This window comes from Camelus dromedarius, chromosome 17 (genome assembly GCF_036321535.1).
Source record: "Camelus dromedarius isolate mCamDro1 chromosome 17, mCamDro1.pat, whole genome shotgun sequence".
NCBI classification, from domain to species: domain Eukaryota; kingdom Metazoa; phylum Chordata; class Mammalia; order Artiodactyla; family Camelidae; genus Camelus; species Camelus dromedarius.
In genome coordinates this window covers 31,343,573-31,359,909 of record NC_087452.1, presented here as the reverse complement: position 1 = coordinate 31,359,909, position 16,337 = coordinate 31,343,573, and the positions used below count along the sequence as shown (strand labels likewise).

The 16,337-nt window shown below is 45.5% G+C and overlaps 1 protein-coding gene and 1 pseudogene across 2 annotated transcripts in view; one reads left to right on the top strand and one right to left on the bottom strand.

The window, feature by feature from the left end:
• The window catches only part of LOC105093287 (store-operated calcium entry regulator STIMATE), a 54,867-nt gene that overhangs the window by 36,010 nt on the left and 2,520 nt on the right, over window positions 1–16,337 (bottom strand). The gene's annotated exons all lie outside the window — the stretch shown is intronic.
• Window positions 8,595–8,966, top strand: LOC135323310 (NADH dehydrogenase [ubiquinone] flavoprotein 3, mitochondrial-like; annotated as a pseudogene).

Sequence of the window (16,337 nt, the reverse complement as noted above, 5' to 3'; positions counted from 1 at the left end):
AGCAGAGTTCATTTCCTCAGTCCCAAAGCCTGGGAATCAGGTGGCAGGGCAGCAGAGAGCAGCCGAGGAAGCCTTAACTTTACAATAATAGCTTGAACCCAGGGAGCCTTGGCACCTTAAGTGAAGAAGTCATCAGTCCCCTATGAGCTAAAATATCTGTAAGTCCTCCTTGGCTGCAGTGGGAATCACATCCAGAGCAGTCTGACAGGTGCTCTGGGCACCCTGGGTTCCCTTCACAGCTGTTTTCGCCTCTCCTCCACTTAGGAAGAACAGGTGGCCTGGGTGATAGGAAGGAGTGACAAATGACAGATGTGTCCTCCAGGACAGGGGGAGAGACAACATCAATAAACCACGACCATCAGGACCGGGAGCCCCAGGCTGCCCTAGGAAAGGCGAGACTGAATCAAATTAGGACTCCTGAACTCCCAGTGCTCTCTCTGCTCGTCTATCTACTGGGATCCATCCCTCCAATTTCCCTTCCATGAGGGTGCTGGAAAAACTCACATCACGTGGCATGGTGGTCATGAGAGGTGCCATCGAGTTTTTCTGCATCCCTTTTCCTACTGTGAGGATGGAGAGTGAGTGGCCTCAGGGACGAAGGTTAGGCTGACAGCTTGGTTGAAAAGAAAGGTGAAAGGGAAGTCGGCCTCCATCTCTTTCCTCAAGGGCCACGAACCACACCTCAGGCAGCGAAGGGAAACTGCCTGAGCATCCTGTGTTTTGGAGAAGTAACTGTCTGGTGATGTTCTGGGGTTGTCTCACAACTGCATCCTCCTTGGTTCCAGCCTTCCTAAAAGTCTAGAATGAACATAAACCAACCCAAGAGAAACAGCAGGCTGTGGCCCTACTACTTCTCTTTTGAGACAGGCCTGCCTATGCCAGGTCCTGATCAGAAAGGCCAGGCACAATTCATGAGACCTTGGGGGAAAAGGGAGGCGTAGGGCCCAGGTCGGGCCTGCCTACCTGTCCCGACACTCTCCAACCCAGCAACAGTGCTGGGAAAATGCTGCCTTTGGGCTTGCTTGTCAACCAAGCTACCTGCAGGAAACTCAGCTAGGCATCTTACCACACCCGACTCTGTACAAGAGGAGTGAGAGGCTGAACCCCTGATGTGAGTGGGCAAGCACAGGACCCACTTACTCACTCCAGAAATGACCAAACGACCTCAAACAAGAGACAGGGTAGTACTGACTGTGCCTAAGGAAGAGCAGGTGGCTGGGGTAAGATTTACTGAGCGTTCAGGGCAGTGAACAAGATTCTATACAAACAGACTATCTAACAAAGCTCTATACTGTATACGAGTCAGAACTCAAGTGCTTCCTCTCCCTTTGCACTGAGATTTGAGCTCCTCTTTGAAAGAGGAAGGAAAAGGAAGATCCAGCCACTGCCTCCTTACAAAAAAGGTACTGAAAAGACTGACAATGTGTAAAAGTCCCCGTGCACAGAATGAGCAGGCTTCACTTCAATTATTAGCTGCTGTTTGACTCCCACACATAACTCCAAGGCTCATTATACAGCAAATTAGCCTGAAATGTATCTTGTATCAACAATCCAGTGTGAAATGTAGAAACTTTGATTTCCTACCAGTTGAAATACAAGCAGTGAGCAAATAAGCTGGCTTGCTAAAGGCAAGGCAAATAAAAGAATCCAGGCAGACCTTTCTCTGCCGTGCTTCACAGATACCTCATTCTTTACAAACTGAAGGTGCGTGGCAACCTTCTGTCGAGAAAAGTCAGTGACATTTTTCCAATTGCATTTGCTCACTTCGTGTTTCTGTATCACATTTTGGTAATTTCCTCAATATTTCAATTTTAAAATTATTATTATATTTGCTATGGTGATCTGTGATCTGTGAAGTTACTGCTGTCATTGTTTTGAGGGGCCATGAGCAGAATACATATAAGATGGCAAACTTAACTGATAAATGTCATGTGCATTCTGACTGCTCCACCAACCAGCCATTCCCCCATCTCTCTCTCTCCTCAGGCCTCCCTATTCCCTGAATCACACCAATATTGAAGTTAGGCCAATAATTAATAACCCTACAGAGGCTTCTAAGTGTTCAAGTGGAAGGAAGAGTCAATCAGGGCAGCAAACTTCATTGTTTTCTTGTTTGAAGAAATTGCCACAGCCGCCCCCCCCACCTTCAGCAACCTCCACCCTGATCAGTCAGCAGCCATCAACACTGAGGCAACACCCTCCACCAGCAAAAAGATTACAACTCACTGAAGGCTCAGGTGATAGCATTTTCAGCAATAAAGTATGTTTTAATTAAGGTATGTACATTTTTAAAGACAATACTATTGCACACTTAATCAGCTATAGTATAGTGTATACATAACTTTTATACACACTGGGAAACCAAAAAGTTTGTGTGACTCACTTAATCGCCATATTCACTTTACTGCTGTGGTCTGAAACTGAACCTGCAATATCTCTGAGGTCTGCCTGTATGACAAACTGCCTCTCTGAGGCCTTTTAGACTGAGGCAGCAGCCAACTTCCATCTTAGCTGAGATGCACGCTGGTGTCTCTAAGCCTGTTTCAACCACCTTTGAGAGCTCAGAAGGAACAGTGGAGCTCTAAGCACACTCTGTGGGATTCTGGCAGCCCTGCCCACCAAGATGAAATCCAATCAGTAAGTGCTCACTTATCTACCCAATACGTAGATATACCCGAATCAACCTTCTCTGGCCACTCAGCATACAAGCCTGGCATCGTTAGTTACTGATTTAAGTGATCTGTCTTCCTAAAATAGATCACAGATTCTTAGAGAATAGGAATCAAGTCTCCTAAGTTTTCTTGTATTCACTTTCACTATATTAGTTACGTACTGCTGTGCAACAAATTCTTCCACAACTTAGTGGCTTAAAACGATGAATATTTACTATCAGCTTAGCTAGCTCTTCTGGCTCATGGTCTCTTGTAAGACTTACAAACTTACAAACCAACTGAAGCCTTGACTGGGGCTGGAGGATAGGCTTCTGAGAAGGCTCACAAGCACGGCTGCTGGCTGGAGCCCTCAGGACTCTCCACAGGACTACCTGAGGGTCCTCAAGACACGGCAGCTGGGTTTCCCCAGAATGACCGATCCAGAAGGGAGCAAATGAGCGAGCACACCCAAGACGAAAGCTGCAGTCTCTAACAGCTTACTCTCAGAAGCGACACACCATCACTTCTGCCATAGTCTACTGGTCACTTAGACTAATCCTGGTACAGCGTGGGAGAGGACTACACAAGGGCATGACCACCAGGAGTTGGGATCACAGGGGTCTGTCTGGAGGCTGGCAGCCACATTTGCCATTCTAAGTCCTCAGGAAATTTTTAGTGAACGTGCAACAGATGAACCTTTCAAGGGGGAACTTGAAGCTGTTGCTTTACTTTTCAATCTAGTCTTAGCTGACACTCTCATGCTCTCTGCTGACCTAGCTGGCTAGCAGCCTCCAAGGCAAGAAAAAAGAACAAGGTAATAGATGCACTGATCAGTGTTTCTGCTCATCCCTACAGGAGCGTTCCCTTCCCCTATTCTACTTTAACAACCAAGGTGTTTGAAGCTCAATTCAGTTTCTCACTCACCCAGACCAGGAGGTGCCCTCTCAGTGTTTAGAAGTCTACTGACAAGGGCAGCATGGACCCAAATAATGCCCTGGATGGGCACCAGGGAGGGCTTAGAGCCTGGCACTCAGTGCATGCCTCAGCAGAGCAGGGGAGGGCAGAGGATCCAACAATAAAGAGGAGGCACTGGGATCACACGATTTCCCATCATGGCCTCCAGGAGCCCAAAGCCACATTGCTGCACTGCTTGTTGTTAATATGGTGGCAGTAATTCTTAAAGTTAGGAAAATAACTCAGTTTCCCCCCAATTTGTGTAATTTGCTACCATCGGATTTAAGTCTGGAGATTATAGCTAAAGATGACAAAACTTGTAAAAGGGCCTGGGAGCTGAGTTGCTATGGCAGTATGTAAGGACTGGAGCCACTTGCTTTGGGTAAGGAAGCATCATCTATTTTTTTCTGCCTTCATTTATAATAGGTATTTCCCCCTGGATATAAAATCCTAGGTTGACAGGTTTTTACTTTCAGCACTTTTAAGATGTTGTTTCATTGTCTTCTGGCTTGAATAATTTGATGAAAAGTCTGTATTAGTTCTTATGTTTATTTCCCTGCATATAATGTCTCTTTTCCTCTTGTTGCTTTTACAAATTTTTTTTAATCATTGTTTTTCAGCAATTTGATTATCATGTGGCTTAGTGTGTTTATCCTGCTTGGGGTTTATTAAACTTCTCGCATCTGTGTTGTTTATAATTTTCATCAACTTTGGGAAATGTTCAGCATTACTCCTCAAATATTTTTACTATCTCTTCTCCTCTTCCTACCGCTTCTAGAAATCCAATTATATGTTGACCTTTGATATTTTCACATGAGTCACTGAGGCTCTATTCATTTTTTTGGTATGTCTTCAATTTGCAAAGCATCTGTTGCTATATTTTCAATTTCACTAATCTATTCTTCCATAGAGTCTAATTTCCTGTTAAGTCCATCCAGTCAATTCTTCAGAAATTGTATTTTAAGTTCTAGACATTCCACTTGGTTCATTTTTATATCTTCCATTGTGTTCCTCATCATGACCCAGTTTTTCTTTAAAATCTTCAGCATATTGATCATAACTGTTGTATACTCTTTTTCTGGTGATTCTATCATCTCTGTAATTTCTTGGTCTATTTAAATCGACTGATTTTTCTCTTGAGCATAGGTCACAATTTCCGCTTCTTCACATATCTAGTAATTTTTTGATTAGATGCTATACATTATGATTGCTACACTGTCAAAGTATTTGGATTTAATAGTCTTCCTTTAATGAGTCCTGAAGTGTGTTTAGCCAGGCAGTTATGTTTGTAGAACAACTTGATCATTTTAAGTCTTTTCTTTCCTTTCTTTTTAAAACAAATTTTGAGGTATAATTTTCATACCAAAAGTGCACCCATATGAAATTCACAGTTCAATGAGTTTTGAAGTGTGCACCCTTAACTACAATCAGGATATAGTAATTTCCATCACCCCAAAAAGTCGCATGTCCCTTTGCAGTTGGTCCCAATTCTACCACCCCAAGGCAATCACTAATCTGCTTTCTGTCAGTATAGATAAGAATTTTGGTTTCTGGAATTTCATACAAATGGAGTCATATGGTATGTATTCTTTTTATCTGGATTCTTTTGCTCAGCATACTCAACCATGTTGTTTTGTGTATCAGTAGCTCATTCCTTTTAGCTACTAATATGTATTCCACTGTAGGAATATACCACAATTTGTTTATCCACTCATGTGTTGATGGACACTTGGACTGTTTCCAGTTTGGGGTAATTATGAATAAAGTTGCTATGAAAGCCCTTTTGTGGGACATATGTTTTCTTTTCTCTTAGAAATTGCTAGGTTGTATGATAGAGGTAATTTTCTTTGTAAGAAACTTTTGAACAGTTTTCCAAAGTGGTTGTACCATTTTATATTTCTGCTAGCAGTGTTGTAAGAGTTCCAAAGTTCACATACTCTTCAACTCTTGGTATTGTCAATTTTTAAAATTTTAGTCATTCTTGTGGGTGTACAGTGGCATCTTGTTTAATTTGCATTTCCTTGATGACTAATGATATTGAACATTTTTTCATGTGCTTATTGGTCATTTGTGTATCTTCTTTAGAGAAATGTCTATTCAGATTCTTCGCCTATTTTTATATGGCACTGTTTGTCTTTTTACTGAATTGTAAGCATTCTTTACATATTCTGGATGGAAGTGCTTTGTCAGATATTCATACTGCAAATTTTTTTTTTCCCAGTCTGTGGCTTACCTTTTCGTTTTCTTTATAGTTGAAGGCCAGAAATGCTCATTTTAGATGAACTCCAATTATCTTTTTTGTTAATGGTTCAAGCTTTTTGTATTGTAAGAAATCTTTGCCTGTCCCAAGGTCACAAAGATTTTCTCTTAGGTTTTCTTCTAGAAGTATTATAGTTTTTACTTCTACATCTAGATCTGTGATTTATATTTCTACTCAGTTTCTATATATGATATCAGGCTTGTTTTTAAACTATGTACCCCTTCCTCTAGGGCTAGATAAGACGTGACTCTTTTGAGGTGTCTTCCAAATGCCCCTGGTGTTCAACAAAGTCTCTCACTCCAACTGGAAATAAAAACCTCTCCCCATGCTAAATAATTTGGCTCATAGATTCCCAGCACTGTTCTCCCCTTTGCCTGAGTTTCACCTATGCACGCACAGATTATTGTCTAGGAAAGGACTTGAGGAGACCCTTGAACAAATGTCTTGAGCTTTTCTTCTACATAGCTCTTTTTTCTCCACACTGTCCCTGAAAATTCTAACTGCTTTGGCTTCTTCAACTTTGTCTTCTAAACTCAGCAAGGCTGCCAGGCTCTGCTTGTGTTGCTCCTCACTATTCTGAGATCTGGAAATTGCATCCAGCAGAAAGTGGGAGGGAAGACCAGAGGGCTCACTTCATTATTTTCTTGAGCTGCTTGTTGTCCAGTTTCTGCAAACAGCTGTTTCATGATATTGTGGTCTGTTTTTTGATTGCTGAGAGAAGGGTGAGTTCTATACCAGTGGCCCTTTCATTGGCAAAAACCTCTTCATCTACTTCTGCACAGGCTCAAATGTTAAATTTATCCACATAGGAAAGATTCCTCCGGCTTCAATGACAAGCCCTACTGGATTCCTGTCTCAAAATGAAAAACCTTGGGCTTCTTCCTGGTCCACTTATTATGCCTAAAAAATGATCGTAATGATGCTCTTGTTGAAAAACCAAGCAGATGAGGGACAAGGAGAACCAAATGGTGTTGAAGAACTCCAGATACACAGGAGATGGGAAGCCCACAGAGGTGAAAGGGGCAATATCTCTGAGTCACGAACTGCATGTGAACACTGCACACACAGCCCTGGAAAGCCCCAGCACTGGAGTGAGACCCATCTGGTATGAATTCCAGAATTCCGCTGAATGGCCACTGCAACATTAAACAATTCACTTAACCTCTCTGTGCCTCAGTTTCTCCAGGTATAAAATAGAAAAACATGAGTACCCACCTCATGTGGCTAATGTGAGAAGTAAATGAGTAAGGCACTAACAGGGCTCAGCATGTAATAATCACCCTACAAATGTGACTCGGTATTGTCACCAGATCCAAAGCACCTTCAGAACCTGTGGCTCTGACCTCCCAACCAGAGGAGGCTTTACAAGGAAGACTGAAAACAGATCCTACATTTTTACATGGTCTCAAAACATCTGCCCACAATTTACCTATTAATTACAAGGGAAAAGGGTTAACTTCACAGTGGCCTGGAGGAACCACCTTACCCAAGTTGTCAGGGAACACCACCAATGCTGGTATAAACCAACACCAGCTGCCTCTGGGTCTGACACACTGAGGCAGTCCCATCATCACTAATGTAGCATCCTTACCAAAACATATTATCTGGATATAATCATGAGACAACATCAGACAAACCCAATCTAGGACATTCTGGCTTGAATTCTATAAAAGCATCAATAAGAAGACAAAGAAAGGATGACCAGCTGTTCCAGCTTGACAAATTGTCTAAAGTTGTGGTGACCTCAAGCACCCAGCCAGACCGCCAGCTACCAGCCTGGCAGCCAATCCAGCCCAGCTGAGTGAGGAGCAGAGCCATGCAGAGGCCTAACTTGTACAGGACAGACTGCATGTCCTATAGCTTCAAAGGAGAGCAGTATGGGCTAAGATCATTAGAGGGTGCTTCTTGCAAGATGCAGAGCACGTGGGGAGGAGAAGGAAAAGTATTTAGGGGAAAGAGGACTGTGGTAAGAGTGAGGAAGCGGGGACAGGTCTGGCAGGTATAGGGGATGAGAGAAGAGCAGCAGGTGGCATCCTCCCGCAGCACAGGGTCTGTTATCATGGCTGTTTCCCTTGGCCCGGGCTGCAGGGCAGATCGTGGTGGCTACAATGTCCACAGCACAGCAAGATCTCAGAAAAGGAGGATGAAGGCACCAGGAGCAGGAACCTGGCTGTCCTTCAGGACACCAGGACCCCACCATAGTCCCAGGCAAAGAAGGACCCACCACATAACACCACTGGCAGCCATGGCCAGTGGAAGCAAGGACCCAGGAGCTCCTGGTACAGTTTGGTGGCTCATCTGTTGTGAGCAGGGTCAGATAGCACCCCCGGACCCCATCTCTCCTCGCCTGCATGCCTCAAAATCAGCCTGAGTCAGGTCCACACTGACCCAGCCAGAGAACCTCCACTGCTGGGAGAACAAGGTCACTGTGAAATGGCTGTGCCCAGGACACTTGTCCCAGCCGCAGCAGCAAACTCAGGCAGGCCCTCAGCAAGACTACAGTGTTTGTTTGATGTTTTTCTGGAGATTTCTACCCATTTTGGTTATTGGTAAATTATTCATTTAAACATACGTTAAGAAAAACAAACCAGTATTTGTTTTTGCTAAGTGGACTGAGAGGCAATTTAACATTCCTGTTTACTCTAATTTCATGTAAGAGAATTAGATTTTTTTTTTTTTTTTTCCCAGTAACTGATGAAATTTCTCACAGAGCAATTTGGGGACAGAACTGTAAAACCAGAGAGGAGCCCGGCCCTCACCAAGTCGCAGCCATGGTGGCCTCCTTTCTGCTGCGGCAAGGATGAGCTGGGGCGCTGAAGATCATGCTAGAAGCACAAGTATTTTGAGGACTTGCTCTACAGTTTCTCTCTCTGCAGAATCAGGAAAGAATGAAAATGGACTGCCACCGGATCCCAAGAAGCAAAGTCCACCAAAAAGGACTCTACAGGTCGCCGCAAATGGCCCTACCCATTGAGCCATCTGACACCATCACCCACAAGAATCTCCAGCATCATGACTACAGCATCTTAGATCTCAACCTGGACCTCTTGAAATTTAGGATGCCTCAGCCCTCTTCAGGACGGGAGTCACCTCGCCACTGAGAGCCCAGTTTAAAGATAAATCTTCCATTGTCCTGCATTCTTGCCGCAAAAATAAAATCTGCTCACCAGTTAAAAAAAAACAAAAACAAAAACAAAAGAAATAGGGAGGACTCTTGACAGGTTCATTTGAGCCTCCCTGCACTGTGCCTGCAGGACCCCAACACCTGCCTCTCATCACCAGCATTTCCTGTGCTTCTGGATCCCAGGCGGCTCCCGAGCTCAGACTGAGGGTGGGGAAGTGGTGGAAACAGTCGACTTGCAGTCCTCAGATCTGCTGCCTGGAATCCCCAACAGCAAACCCAGGCCAGACAGGAGCAGCCCATGTGTGCTGCACGTCAGGTCAAGGGAGCGCCTAGTGAGTCTCGGCTCCATGTGCAGACTAGGCACACACGTGGGTGCAGGCGGCCGTGCTTGCTGGAACAACCTGCAAACATTTTAGCTCCAACCCGCTGCCCAGACTGAAAACTACTTCCCTACTCTGATGTCACCTGGACCAAGGCGTTCATGCAGCCGGGGCTGGAGGAGGCGTGGTGCGCAAGGTTCATCTCTTTCTACAGGACTGCCGCTCAGCTTGTGTCCTTTAACCCAGGCGTTGTCACTGCCTCGTCTCTCTGCATCATTTTTCATGTTATTGAGTGAAAACGTTTCCTCAGAAAACAGAAAAGCCCACGAAGAACACTGATGCACTTCAGAGGCGGGAAAAGCCCAGGAACAAAAGCTGGGCGGGGAGTAAAGCACCCTGAGAAAGGTGAACACATGAAAACGCAGGTTGGTCCTGACGTGTCCCAGCCTACCGTGCATACAGCCGCACCGTGAAGGATTAAAACAAAGGAAAAGCACGAAAGTTCTTGACACCCGTCACTTGTTGGTGACAGGGAAAACCACAGATACTCGACACCAAGCCTTTAGAAGAAATTTTAGAGCCCAGGAAAACACTGGCTGAGCGACCCTTCCTCCCCGCCGCCCCCGTGGGACTCGGCGCCCTGGGAAGGCCCGGCCTCGCCAGCTCCTGCCGCCGCCCCCCTCCCCCCAACAGAGCGGCTCGGGGAACTGGCTCCGGCGCAAAATGCCCCTCACCACGGAGAGGACACAGGGGAGGCCATGTCGGATGGGAAGATGGGACTGTGGTAACTCAAGCGAGAAGCCCTCTTCTCACGGGCAAGGCCATTTCTGGGGCTGACAATCCTGCTGTGACGGTGCAGGAGTTCTAGAATGTGCTGTGCTGATGGCTGGAGCTCTCAGAGGAGATGTTCTTCAGCACAGCCCAGCTCCACCACAGCCTGGAGCCACGCTCACAGAGCGAGAGGCTGGAGGTTCCCAGGATTCGTCCACCTGGGCGTTAGTCTCTGTGACCACAACGGACAGCTGCTCACAACCGAGGCTGAACCAAAAACCCACGGTGGAAGCACCTCCACTTCCTCTGCACTCCAGTGGAGTGTGGCGACCGTCAACGGGAGCCAGGTGACAACAAGCGGCTGCTTCCCTCATTAGCTGAAAACAGTGTCTCCAGAGCAACACGGTCTGGCTCTACCACTCACTTGGCTGTGTGACCTTGGGCAGGTCACTCAACCTCCCTGAACTTTTCTATGAGATGGAGATAACATGAGCACCCACTGCTCAGGGTGGCCAAGGACTAGCTAGGCTACACACAAGGCCTGGCACCCAGCGGCCAGCCGTTCCTGTCACACCGCCTACCTCAGGAGGCAATGCCAACAGGATGCAGGCTGGGAGGAGGTCACTGGGTCCCCACTTATACTCCTGCAGCCCCAAAGACACAAACAGCAGGCCTTTCCCAGGGGGACCCTATGACATCTAAAGGGACGTGATGAAACTGCTTTAAAACAAAGGTTCTCAAAGAAACAATCCAAAAGGAGTCTGAGGTAAATGCAGAACCTGACTTGCCATCCATTAATTTAACTTACCATCCTTTTAAGTGCAAGCTGTAGAAAATAGGCCTGAAATTGAATAAAGAAGGCTTGAGGCTTGAGTAGGTATAGCTTAGTGGTAGTGCGCATGCTTAGCACGCACAAGGTCCTGGGTTCAATCCCTAGTACCACCATTGAAAGAGAAGGCTCTCGAATCCCTACACTGCCTCTTGCCCTGGGAGCCTCTGGCCGCACACTCTCCAGTCGCCAGAACCGATGGCCACACCCATGGCCTCCTACATGGACCTTTGCCCTCACCTCTGTCGAGAGCCCCTCATATCTCCTTCACCTAAAGTGCTGTGATTTACCAGTGCTTCCTCAGGGCACTTCCCCAGGTCTCCTGGCAGAATCCCTCTCCTGACTTTCAAGTGTCTTCAAGCATCTTCAGTCCTCCTCACATTGCACCGGAATAATCTGTCAGCATGCCTGCAGCCCACTCCAACTGTGAGCCCCTCAAGGATGGGGGACTAGGTCTCGGCTCTTCTTTAACAAGGTAGCACCCAGCACCATGCTTGGCACCCAGATCCTGACAGTTCACTGTTCTCATCCTTCTGGGCAACATACTGACCTTCTGATCTGTTCTGCTAGAGATCATATGAGAGTCTGCCGACTAATCCACAAACTGAACAAACATAGTTCTCAACAGGGGTGATTTTCCTCCCCTAGGGAGCACTGGGCAATGTCTAGAAATAGTCTGAGTTGTCACAATGGACGATGGGAGGAGTGGGTGGGGAGCTACTGGCATCCAGTGGGTAGAGGCCAGAGATGCTGCAAAACATCCTACAATGCACAGGACAGCCCCCAGTACAAAGAATTATCTGGCTCAAGGTGTCAGTGGTGTCAAGCTGAAAAATCTTGGGTTAGATGAACAACTTCCTAGTAGTGGAATGACCTAATAAAAGAGGCACATGGACCACTTCTATGCAAATATGAAGAGAAGGGTCACTCTTAAGGGCCATCCCTACCTCTTAAGAATATTAACTACTATCCTTACAGTCAAAGAGCACCAGGGAAACAAATTCTGTGAAAACTAGCAGGTAACCTAAAACCACTGAGGGCCCTGGAAATCCCTCCTCACAGTTACTGAATGGACTCAGGTACACCCACCCCTGCTGCTCTGTGAGGCTCTACCTCAGACACTGGACCTCAGTCCCAGGGTGGGATCAACATCCCCACACAGCCAGGGAAAACCTGCACAAAGACCTAGGCCAGAAAAGCAAACCTACGATGTCACTCACACATGCATGAAATGATTGGTAGGTCATTTCAAATTTATATGTTTAATGTTATCAATAGCCACAAATCAGTCTGAGGTACCAGACTGTCTCTGGACATAAAAAATAATTATTAAGAAAGAAAATCAGAATTGTTCAAATAGAAAAAAAAAATGAGATGAAGTAGCCAGCTATACAGAGTAATCAGAAGTATATCTGTGGAAACGGGTGAAAAAGTGGCTAAGGACGACTGGGATCTGAGGGACAGGCTGACATCTCAGCTCTGTACCAACCGACTGGGACCCTGTGCTAGACACTTCACCTGCTCACTGTCTCTGTTTGTAAAATGAAAATAACCCCTCTTTCCCAGGTTCCTGTGAAGCACGTCAAGTACTGAGGACAAGAGACAGCACACTAGGGACTCAGTAAAGAGCTAGTGGCAGGAAAGCTGGCTGGAGTGGACGGTGCCACCAGCCACTACCACGGGACCTGGGGCCAGTGAAGCCAGGCACTCAGATGCGGGTTCATCACCTATAAGTGGGCTGCGCCAGTCCACTCACTGTTCTCTCAAGGCCCATGTGAGACTCTGCAGGCAAAAACACAAGGAAGGGTCAGGTGAAGGAAGGAGATTCTTACTTACACCAAAAGCCACCTGGTTTGGGTGCATGCTAATTTGGAATTGACAATGGCTACACTGGTTGGGTTACTTTTGTTTGTTTCTTTCTTTTACTATTACACGGTCTAAGAGAAGAGGGTTAAAGGTAAAGATGTTGAGCAAATAAGATAGAAAGGGAAATGTTTAACCTAGTTCAGAAAACAAGCTACTCAAGCACTAGTGAAACGTTCTCCAACTGAACTCATGAATGCAGATGCTGTAATAACAATGAGGTGATGACACCCACTCACCACCGCCTACACACACACACACACACACACACACACACACTACAGAGGGCCCAACGTGTGCCTGACACTGACCCAGCTTCCTTACAGACAATCTTTCTAATCCCTGCAGTTTCAGAAAAATCATCATCCCCATCTTGCTGGGGAGAACACCAAAGCTTCAAGAAATTTGGGGGCTGGCAGAAGCAGAAATGACAGCCAGGTCGATCGGTTCCAGAGCCAGGCATCCTGCTATTTCTAACCACTTGTAAATCTCCTTCATAGGACTTCATCTTCATGCAAATGTTATACTAATTGCAAAGGATTTTAAATGCAGGATCATTAAAGCAGCAGAGGCTTGGCAGGCCCTTACAGGGCAACATTTGACAAACAGAGGTATTTAAAAGGCTAAAAAATGCATTTCATTGCTTTATTCTACAACTCAGATTGTCCCATAACTCAGACAGCTTCCCCTTGCTCTGATTTCATTCCAAATTAAAGAAGTTTTATTATAAATAAAGAAGTAAGTCACCGTTATGGATAAATGCTACCACAAAAGTCAGCATTTAGAAAACCTGAAAACTTTCTAAAATTCAAAACTCCCTAACCAGCCACTGGGCTAATGTCGGCCACATTCCTTTCCCCTGTGGACACAAGACCAGCCAGGGACAGAAAAGGGATGTTCTGCCTGTGTTTTGGCTGGCACTCAGTGGGCAGAAAAGGAAAGCGACATTTATTAAGTGTGTGTTAAGTGCCAGGCCCACAAGCTCCAGCTCCATTTCAGCCATCACTGGGTCTCATTAGCTAACCAGGAGTGAAAAGTTACTGATGGACAGAATGTTGACAAGATCTCAAAGTATCACCACCACAAAGATAATCATTAATTGCAAAGTGGAAAATGTACATTTACAAGGGAGAGAGTTGGAGTCCTGCCTCCTCAGCCCAGTAATCAGCCTTATTAATTATCACTAATAGTGGGACTGCCTGATGTCACGTGCCACCTGGAACAGTGTGATACGAAGCACACAGTGCGGCTCACGGAGTGCTCTCGGTGTAAAAAAAAAAAAAGGTCATTAGAATCTAACAGCTTCTCCAGACCAAACTCAGGAAGTACAGGGGTCAGAGAAACCACCTAAACGCCATAAGGCAACACCCAGACGGCTCCAGGAGGTGGGACACTGTACATGACAACTGACCAGGACTCTTCAAAAGGCAGTGTTTAAAAAAAAAAGTGTGTGTTTGCGTGTGTGTTTAGGAGAGATTACCAAATGCAATGTGTAGACCTTGATCAGAGCATATTTAAAAAACAAACTCCTGTGACATCTGGGGAAGTGGGAATATGGATTGGAATGATACTGTAGAGTTATAAATTTTCTTAGGTGTGATCACAAAACTGGTTATGCAGAAAGCTGTCCTTATTCTTAGGAGATAACTGATGTTTTTAGGGATAAAGTGTGATGTTGGCTGCAACTTACTTTCAAATGCATCAGCCTCCCCCTGTCCCCACCCAAAAAAGTATACAGAGATAAATGTGGCAAAATGTGAACAATTTCTGAATCTAGGTGGAGGACAGATAGGTATTCACTGCATTATTTTTCAGCTTTTCTGTATTGCTGACATTTTTAAAGATAAAAACTGGGATGAGGTGGAGAGAGGTGATCCCAGGAAAGGCTGTCCCAACAAGAACATGTCTGTGCAGAACACAGAGGGAGGCCAGTTCACCACGGGAGAAAACAGCAGGGACTCTTACTTGAGATTAAGGTTTCAAAGCTGGGTTGACTGGTTTGTGATGTTACTTTGGGGCCTCAGGAAAAAAGCTATCATTTCTCAAGAACAGCAGTGTTCTTGTAAAACACTGACACCTTCTCCCAGCTGGCTAATCCTCAAATCTGTAACATGAAAATAGATAGGTAGATTTATCCTGAGCTCTCAAAATGCTTGTTTTGTTAAAAGCCAATTCTATCCACACTTCAGCCCAGGACTGATGGTTCATGGTGAAGGGGGCTTGAGTTTGCCTTCACAGGTCCTGAGAGTAAACAACCACAAATGGCAGCACACATACTGGCCAACACTGACTTCTGGCTGACGGCTGAGCCACTGACCAGCGCTGGGACAGTTTACAAGCTCCAGGATAGCTTGGCTCTGTCTGCTGTGACTTCGTGGAATCAAGAGACTATTGATAAAGCCACCAAAGCAAGAGAACCGCTTGGCACGGAGATCATGACAAAGGTCCCTCACTTAAAGCATTTCTTTCTACTTAGACACCCAATGCCTTTCAAATGACATTCTAGAAAACCCAGAGGGGAGAGTCTCTTTATAAGCTTTCCTCTGGGTTTTTTGGGCTTTCCTTACACACAAAGGGTACCTTAGCTGAAGCCTCTCGAAAGCTCACCACCTGAACAAGGTGAAGCTGACACTGGGACATGCCCACGGACAGTGGCCTGTAATAGTCTGTATGTTTATGTAGCATAAAGAATCAGCTAGATATATCAACCTGCATACCAACTCTCAACTGCCTGGACTGAGATATCTGAAAATCCACACACAGTGAACCAAGTGCCAGGATAAGAAACCCTGAGAATCAAAATCCTCTCCTGAGATATATGATGTGTAAGAGCCTTTATCTCCAGGTAAAAAACACAGCAACTTTGTACAACAGAAATGAACACAACATTGTAAATCAACTACACTTCAATAAAAAAAATAAAAACAAAACACAGCAACTTGTAAATGGAGAAAAAAGTGATTATTTGGGTAGAAAAAGAAACATAAAGGCAGCGGTCTGAGGATTCACCGAAATCAGGATGTTAAGTGATGATAAATACTACACGGCCTGTCTGGCAGAAAAATGGGTCTATCTTATAGAACAGAGCTGGTCCAACAGGAAAACAGAACAGTATCTGCTGTTTTCAAAACTGAGTAAGTGTCGGAAGTGTACGAGCCCACTGCCCAGGGGAACGAAAATGCCTGGAAGGGAAAAGACTGAGATTCCAAAGAGGACACAGGGACTGTTAGTTTCAACTGCTCAGGAGAGATGACTGGTATTTAAGACATACTTGATGAAACTAACAACGGAATGGAGTGGCCTAACTTTAACAAACCCAGACCTCCCTCAAGGGCTACAAGTGAACAGTCTTGTCTGGGAGCCTGGCACTCCTGACAGCAGCTCTGCCAGACTGAGGAACAGGTGCTGTGACTGGGAAGACCAAAAGCCCAGACAAAGCCAAACAGCTTGCAGGTACACTTCCTGGAGACCACCTCCATCCTCTTCCCTTTCCCCACAAAGTCCATTCCAAAATGTAAAGCAGCTCCTTAGAGATTTTCTTTTCTTCCCAGCAGTGCAAAATGGA